An 8342-nucleotide genomic window follows, 5' to 3' on the forward strand; every position below is an offset into this window, starting at 1 on the left:
TCGTTATAGTGCAGAAAGAGGCCTTTCGGCCCATCGTGTCTGCACTGGCTCTCCGAAAGAGCAATTCCCTCAGTTCCATTCCCCTGCCTTCTCCCCATAATCCTGCAAATTCTTCCTTTTCATATAATTTAGCTCTTGGATTTTGTTTAAGTCGTCGGGGTAAATACTGAGGAAATGGTTGGAAGGAGAAGTGGAGGAAAAATTTGCAAATGAGCCCTTCCAGTCATTCTCAATCACCTTGTAAAACATTGTCAGAAAGCAGCACAATTGAAGGCCTGGGAGCAGGTTTTGTGCTTGTCATCTCAGATAGAGAATTATGCATAGTTCGTGGGAAATGAAGGAGGAGAAATTAATTTAAAACCGAGGGAGTAGAAGATTCTCTTTAAACAAAAGCCAATCTAGACTTCTGCTTTTCAAATTCAAATGATGCTTTGAGGATTCTGGAAGTTAATAGTTATTATTGCCCGTATAACAGCTAATAATTCATTAATATTTACTTAAAGTTTTATATTATTACATCACTTGGGACCTCAAATATATTCTGTCGAAGTGATAAATTATCTCCATGTAATAATCTGAGAGCAATTTGCTTTTGAGTCTCCAAGAGATTCTTATTCAGTAACACAATATTGGTTTAAGTATATACAACAGTGATCAGCACTGTGGGTAGATATCTCTTCTGTATTGTTTAAATATCTGTGCATAATGTAGAGAACATGCAATGCTCACAAAGCAATTACAGTTAGTCACATTGTTTTCTAGATTGTAAAACAGGCCTGTGTACAATGAAGTTTGCAGTATAAGTTGAATTATTACAATAAACTTTGCTTTTTTAACATTAATAATGGCAATTTTTCACTTGTGTTACATAGAGTCCCACGGGGCACAGTTATGCTAATACGTCTTAATGTTTCTAGCAAATGAATGATCACACTGCAGCACTTTTTTGATTTAAACTAATTGATGCTTAAAGGAGCATTATTATCACAAAACAACACTCAACAAATTAAAGTAAAGTCAATTAATCTTATTAGTTTATGCCCATAGTGCTGAATTGTAACTTGTGAAATGGACAGTGGCTTATATTATAGTTTCATGAACCATCATGTGCAATAATCTAAGATTCTCAACTTTTATATCATTTAAAAACAGTCATTTGGTCATGCAGAACAATTTTGAATTTTTTACCTAACAATACTATACCATAGTTTTTCTTTAATGTCTTTTGTGATAGGTTTATTCCACATAAAAAATTGAAACAGATCTAGACAGTATCAGGAACTATACTGCACGATTTAGCAGTTGCATTATCAACATAAGAATACATATTTCCCTGTAGCATAATGGCAAATCATGTTGGAATTCCAATGTACAGCACCATGTTGCAGTGGGAAGCAGTTTTGATCCCCTCTGTCTCTAGGTTCCCAATCTCAACTACACAGGAAGGTGCTAAATACATGCCTTTTTGACTATTAAGATTTGGATGCTCATTAATTTACCACAGAACTGCCTCTCCATATCCTATCATTGTTAGTTTTGCCTAACTATATAATTCTATCATCTTGCAGGGAAGGGGCCAAAGAGAATCAAAGGTCTGGATTTTGTGGTCAGCGGCAAACACATGGTGCTCATTTATTATGCTGAAAGGTTTCATGGGATTTTGAGTGGCAACTTACTGTCATCAGGTGTCTGATACAGCACGGTGACCTCTACTGGGGATTTGAGACCTGTGTGAACAGGGCAAGTAACAGAGGCTGGAATTTTATGCCCCCCACAGGAGCAGGCTGGTGGCGGGGAGTGGGTAAAATTGAGTGGGAGGAAGGGGGTGCTGTTCCCGAAACCATCCTGCCCCCACTGTAAATTTGAGGGGTGGCGGCAAGAAACGGCTTGCCCGCTCCAGGGCAATCAAGGCCCTAATGTGGCCACTTAACTGCCACTTAAGGGTCTCCTCCCGCAGCCGGTGGGTGGCTGAGGTCCTCCAGGAGGCTGCCAATTAAAATAATGGCCTCCTTGCAGGCTGTGGGGCCTCCTGATTGGGCACCCTGAGCCCCAAGGGCCCCCACGGCCCAACTGCCCCCACTACAAAACATTTCCCTCCCCCCACCCCCTTGCTTCGCCAGGGGCCGACTGATTGTCTCCGGCAAGGCCCCACAAACTTGCCCTCATCCCGGGGCCAGCATCCCTCTTGTGCTGTGGCTGAGTGCAGTCCCAGCAGTGGCCACCACTCTCGGTGGCAATACTGGGACTGAGATCTGCCGGTCCACTGATTGGCTGACAGCACTTGGAGGCGGGACTTCCTGCCTCAGAGGGGTAGAAGTCCTGCCCAAGGCCAATTAAGAGCCTGGGAGGCATAAAATCCTGGCATAGCTCCCAGGCCCGGCAGAGGCTGGCTCACCCCTGAATTTTTGGCCAGTGGGCAGGGCCTCCTACCCAACATAAAATTTTGGCCAATCAGATTGAATAACCCTTAATGAGCCAGAGTCTACACCAGGAAGTGTAGAATATTTAATTCAATATAAAATCATGTACAGCAAGCGAAACAAAGAGAGGGAAAGAAAATGAGATTGAGAGAAAGAGATTAATTATTTTTTAAATCTCAACAATAATTACAATCTGAAGGAATGAGACTCCACATTTGTAAAAGTTAATTTTCAATGCCAGTGAGGTTGTTTGGCAGTAATTAAGACTTTTCACACCATTAAGTATTCACTTATTCTTGAATGGACATGCCAATAAACATGGCATGTTTAGTGGGTAAGTACAGCAACCTCATTCCCTTACATGTGTTTTAATGCCGCATCTGTCAGTGAGTTACCAGTGTAGCAAAGCTTGTAGATGTGCAAGCTAAAGTGGACTGCAACTTCCAGACTTCTGTTTTTTCTGTTCACGTGCAGACACCAGAAGTTACTGTCCAATGCACTCCATAATAGGTGAGCGCTGATAGTCTGATCGTAACTAATACCACAAAATCTGAGCCAATATAATTTTCTAGGATAAGATCTTGTAGCAACATGTAAAGGAGTTTTGTAGTTTGTGTATAGCTTGAAACCAATTAGTTTCATCCTGGTCTTGTTTATTTTTATTCAAAATATTTTAAGTATTAAACTGATGTGTGTATACAAAGTAAAGCCCATACTTGTAACATGTCATCACAGAAAGTAGAAACAACAGTATAATCAATCATTTGTCACACGATAAAATATTTAAGCCAATTTTTTTCTGAGGTGTGAGTTGTTGGCACAATTTCCTTTTAAAAAAATACTTTGCCAGTTTTCACAGTTTAGACAGGGTTTAGCTATGTCAGAATTACATACAACATCCATATCTGTTGGAGGAAAGTTTAACAGAAGCTATAATATGTCCCATCATTATTCTATGTAGTGTTACGACGAGACGGGTGTAATGCACTGTCAATTCAGTGCCATTATTCCACAGGTCACAGCATATTAAAGTTTCCCACCTACTGGAAATTAGCCAAATTAAACACTTTAGTAACCCCCAGAATAAAACACACCAAACCAGGTATCTTTAAACTACAACAAATTAACTATTTATTAATAAACTAAATCTTAAACAATACTGAGATAAATTTATGTCTGAAAAGACTTTATAACTTCTTATTCCTCCTAACCCTCATGCATGCACACATACATTCAAAAACCAACAGTTAACCGGTTCTAAAATGATGTTTTAAAAAAAAATTAGAGCTGTTTCTTAGCAATAATATAACAACTGGGTTGTAAGTCTTGGCGGGTTATGTTCCTGGTTCGGTGAGGTGTCCCAAAGTCGAATAGCCAGATGCTACTTGAAGTCTCCAGGCGAATTTTATGAACAGTCTATAATGGATAGGCATTCACGGTACTTCGGCTGCAGTAGGCATCACACAGATCTTTCAACAAGGAGTATAACAACAGATCTATTTAGATTTTTGAATTAGCAGTCTATTAGTAGAAACTTTACTGAGTTTCCAGAACTCTCAGAAACACAAAAGGCAACAGAAAGTCACTCCTGAGGCAGAGACTTCTTAGAGACTGGAAGTAAAAAGGAATTTGTTACCTCCAATTATGCAAATTTTCCTTTCCAGGGGTCTTTTTCTCTTTAGGTGAAACACAGCCTATAGGCCAATGTAAATTTTCTGCTGAGAGAGACAAATCCTTCCTTCCTTCATGGAGCATGCTTCGCTGGTCTGTCAGTTCAAACCACTTCTAGCCAGTCTTTACACACAGTCAAACTGATACAATATGACATGTGACCTCTCTCTCTCTCTCTCTTGCTATTGCTTAGGAAACAGGCTTGCAGCTCACACACTGTTTCCAGAGAATATAAAAACTTCTCTCAGTCTTAAAGGCACACAGACCACCATTAGTTTTTAAACAGAGGAGAAAAAACACTTCCATGACAGTAGTATATAATATGCTTTGCCTATTTATATAGACATTGAGCAAAATTTTAATCAGGCATATATCTGGACTGAAAATATAAATAGATGAATCCTAATGTATTCCAGTGCAAAATCTTGCCTTTTGTTGCGTTTGGTGGGGGTTTTGCTAATTAATATCTAAATAGAAATAAAAGAAGCAAGTATTAGTTGGATACTAAACAGTTAGAGGAAGTTAAAGACTCTTACATTGTCCTTCAAGTATGGACAAAACCATGAAATCCTCCAGGGTATTGTTCAATGTGCCAAAAACAGACCATTATTAAATCTGCACTAATCCTCAAGTACTTTTATGTCCTATTGGAATTATTTGCTGTTCTAACAATGGAACAATGGTACATGATGTTCAGGAAGGAATTACAATCACTAGACGCAGTCAGGATAAAAGTGCAGCATTCAAGATCCACAGAATTTGGAGGCTCTTATTTAACTTCATTAAAGCTAAAGCGTTCTCTGTAAATTTTCCATAATGAAAACAGCAGACGACATTTTGACAGCTCCCCATTCCCAAAATTCTACTTCTGCTTCAGCAAGCAAACTGGAAACTCCATGGTTTTAATGTGAATAACACTCCATGTTCACTCAAGGGGATCTGTGCTCACTGCAGATAAAGATGTACATATTTTCCTCCTGAAGAAAAATGCATTATTGTTATGATGTGAACCATCAAGTGACTTGGCTTGGCTTGGCGGTAATGACACAAATCATCATAACTGTGGCTAATGGTTTGAAAGTCAACCAGCACTAAAACTTACAGATGCTTTGGAGGACATATCTCAAGATACTCGGAGTACCTTCCTGAAAATAAGAAATAAATCTACAAAGTCACCTTGAGGGAGTTGATGAACATGCAGATCTGACTGGATTGAAACACATCCTATATTTTTCAAGAAAGATGATAAAACAAAACCAATTTTACATTAATAACTGGCAAAATTACAAAATTTAAGGAGTACCTTTGTGAAAGTAATCTACTAAGTGCCAGCCAACACAATTTTAGAAAGGTCAAACTTGAGAGCAAAATACTGTGGTTACTGGAAATATAAAATTAAAAACAGAAAATGGTGGAATACTCAGCATCTGTGGAGAGAGAAATAGAGTTAACATTTCAGGTCAATTACCTGTGCCAAACTCACCAAGTTCTCCCTATTTTAAATGAGCTTTTCATTCATTTAAATCTATGTTCTCTGATCCTTCTTCCCTGCCTTACTTAGAGATGATAATCCTGGTTTATTATATCTGTACCAAGAAGAAGATCCAGCTGTGCAGTCAAGGTTCATACTATGCAGGAAAAGATTCATTTTTGTTTGTGAATGAAGTGTTGAAAAGTACAATTCTTAAAATAGAACCAAGCTCACTTTCTAAATACAGTGCAACTCCTAGGGAAGGACAACTTCTGTTTTAGAGTTTTAGTTAATTTATAATTTAACTGTAAATGAGGCAAGTCTCTTGGACTTTAGCTTTTGATTGGCCTGTGCTAATGAGACCAAACTTGGCACCCAGCCAGTGAACTTGCCATCCTGCTTCTCGTTCTGCTTCGCTGTACTGTTAGTCCTGCAGTAAAGGACTCAATTATTTCATTTTCCTCTTGCTACCAAACTTATTTTCTGCCTGACAGGTCTTTTTCACAAACTATTATTGTATTCTACTCAGGGACTTTTGAGGGAAGCTGTCCCGTTCCATCTCCTCAGATGCAAGACCATTCTCTTCTCAGCTTCAGCACAAATAACAGACCATTTATCAGAATGAAGGATGCTCTCAGGGGAAAGTAGACAGCAGGACACTGAGCGCGGCCTGAGTGACAGCCCAACCAGTAGAGATTGATTTTAATGAAGCCTGGAATAAACAGTGAGATTAAGAGGTTGCATAGTGGGCTGACAAGTTTTTACTTCACCTTCCTCTAGAAAATTGGAGCCAGGCTGAGCAGCTGATGCCTGTCTCTGCTTTATGAATGTATTTAGCTATTGCTCTTCAGTGATTGGCTACACTTCTGCATAGTCCTTGGGGGGAAAAAATAAACCTGCTGCTGCTCTGATTTATGAACTTCTTTATAACAAAATGCTCTCTATAACCAGATTAATACCACTAGATTACATAATTCATTTTTCAGCAAGTGCAAATTAACTGCTTTGGTTCATTTTTCCATTTTATTACCAAGCAAACCTCTTGCAGACTATAAACTCCTCCTGCTTCATTGTCATTAAACAAGGTGGTTCCTAGGCAGAGTCCCACTTTAGGAGAAATTTAAACCATATACAATGGCCTAAAATGGGCCGGTTTTACTCCTAACCTCTTACAAACATATTTTTTGTATATAATTTCCTTCAGTCCTGAGCAGGAGGCAGATCACAGAATTATTTGTCAGTCTCAATTGCAGTTCCTTTGTATAAATTGACCACCAGGTGGTGCACATAGGATGTTTGGCATGCCAGTTCAACAACCTCCAGATGTGATCCAGTGGCCAAACCAGATTTTGGGAAGGACAGAGGACGAATATCAGTGTAACTGATATTTAACACCATTTACGATTAATACTCTACTTCATAAATGCACAACTAAGCTTTGGCTTCCTCCATTAGGCTAAGAAAGCGTCTACAAGACATTCTGTGTCAGGTCCATTGTCATTTTTCTATTAATGAGTTGTTAAACATATAAATTAGTCAGTTCAGTAACGGAAGTATCCTTTCAAGAATAATTCATAACATTTGCTAATTCTTGAGGGACAGAATCCACAAAAGTAAAGTTATTGTATTCAAAACTTTGTGTATCTTTTAGGATCTCAAATAAAAAGAACAACCATTCTGTTTAGAGTTAATCCCAGCATATGTACTGAAGCCTGAAAGCAATTAATTTCAACTGGCTTCTAAAAAGGCAATTATAGAGTGAGACAGAGCAGGCTTTGCATTATCGTTACTTTCAAGCCTGCAGGCGAAACATGAACATAATCTTTAAAAAGAGTACTCTGTGATTCAGTGGGTAAGTGGACCTTCTCGACTAGCACTGAGGCCACAACATCCCAGATTCATCTGCTAATTTCAACCGTGTAGAGATAGAGTACTCCAATTGGCCACAGTGCATTCATGCAAGGAACAATAAGAGATTAGACAAGTGTACTACTGATTTCTATGTTCCCTCTGATGCAATTTAAGTGTATTTGAACAAGAGGAGGTTTGACTGTGATGCTCCCCACAGTTGAATATCCTTACTAACACCCACTCATCAGGCTCACACTTGAAGGCTAGCCACCTGGTTGATGTACTGGAGGGGTTACTGGTATGAATCAGTGCCTTCACATAGGGGAGAAAAGGGGGCAAAGCGTGAAAATAAAATCTTTAAGAAGAAATGGCGAAAGATAGGAGCCTATAGTAATTAGAGAATAACTGATCTTAAAAAGCAAGTTTTCAGAGTGATAATGTGAAAGAGCAATGCACAGGAGAAAAGTCTGTTCCATCGCAATTGAATCAAGAAGAATAAAATTCATGCTCTCGTCGTTATGAACCATGGACGTGGTAAACTTTGCAATACCCTACTCACCCTGAAATTGGGTGAAAATCACTGGCATTGTTTACATGCCAACAATAGGATGGAAGGAGAAAACATAAAATGGAAATGAAGACGATTATCTGAATGGGATGAAAGAAAAAGGAATAAATCCAACTCAACAAACCAACATCTCTGTGATGCCCTCTCCATATGTCAGCACAGCTGAATAGCCAGCTAACATTCACTGTCTACATTCACACAGGGAGAATGGCCAATGTAAGAGGTATTGGAGATGACCTGATGCTCATGCCTCAGCATGACTCAGTGCCATAGGAAGACAAAATTGGATGGAAAATTAAAGCTGTTTGACAGTGTCCTGCACGAGAAAGCTTAGTTTGTTGACCCATGGTCTGCAGTGCCA

The sequence above is a fragment of the Heterodontus francisci genome, chromosome 38 (genome assembly GCF_036365525.1).
Source record: "Heterodontus francisci isolate sHetFra1 chromosome 38, sHetFra1.hap1, whole genome shotgun sequence".
Classification (NCBI taxonomy): domain Eukaryota; kingdom Metazoa; phylum Chordata; class Chondrichthyes; order Heterodontiformes; family Heterodontidae; genus Heterodontus; species Heterodontus francisci.